This window comes from Arachis stenosperma, chromosome 3 (assembly GCF_014773155.1).
Source record: "Arachis stenosperma cultivar V10309 chromosome 3, arast.V10309.gnm1.PFL2, whole genome shotgun sequence".
Classification (NCBI taxonomy): Eukaryota; Viridiplantae; Streptophyta; class Magnoliopsida; order Fabales; family Fabaceae; genus Arachis; species Arachis stenosperma.
In genome coordinates, this window is record NC_080379.1 from 158,233,975 (window position 1) to 158,234,692 (window position 718).

The following is a 718-nucleotide window of genomic DNA, read 5'->3' on the forward strand; positions in this document are numbered from 1 at the left end:
GTGCTGGGTGACTTTACTGCACCTACTCCCGACTTCTATGGGAGAAGCATCTCTATCCCTGCCATTGGAGCAAACAACTTTGAGCTTAAGCCTCAATTAGTTTCTCTAATGCAACAGAATTGTAAGTTCCATGGACTTCCAATGGAAGATCCTCATCAGTTCTTAGCTGAATTCTTGCAAATCTGTGACACAGTCAAGACTAATGGGGTAGACCCTGAGGTCTATAGACTGATGCTATTCCCTTTTGCTGTAAGAGACAGAGCTAGAATATGGTTGGACTCTCAACCTAAAGAAAGCCTGGACTCTTGGGAAAAGCTAGTCAATGCCTTCTTGGCAAAGTTCTTTCCACCACAAAGATGGAGTAAGCTTAGAGTGGAAGTCCAAACCTTCAGACAGAAGGATGGAGAATCCCTCTATGAAGCTTGGGAAAGATACAAACAATTAATCAGAAGATGTCCCTCAGACATGCTTTCTGAATGGAGCATCATAGGTATCTTCTATGATGGTCTCTCTGAACTATCCAAGATGTCTTTGGATAGCTCGGCTGGAGGATCTCTTCATCTGAAGAAGACGCCTACAGAGGCTCAAGAGCTGATTGAAATGGTTGCAAATAACCAATTCATGTACACTTCTGAAAGGAATCCTGTGAACAATGGGACTAGTCAGAAGAAAGGAGTTCTTGAGGTTGACACTCTGAATGCCATACTGGCTCAGAATA

The 718-nt window shown here is 43.2% G+C and overlaps 1 non-coding gene across 1 annotated transcript; it reads right to left on the reverse strand.

Annotated features, from left to right (window-relative positions):
• Positions 1 to 363: 363 nt before the first annotated feature.
• LOC130972031 (small nucleolar RNA R71) lies at positions 364 to 471 on the reverse strand. The gene has a single exon (XR_009083234.1). It is a non-coding gene; the product is annotated as a small nucleolar RNA R71 (small nucleolar RNA).
• Positions 472 to 718: the final 247 nt, after the last annotated feature.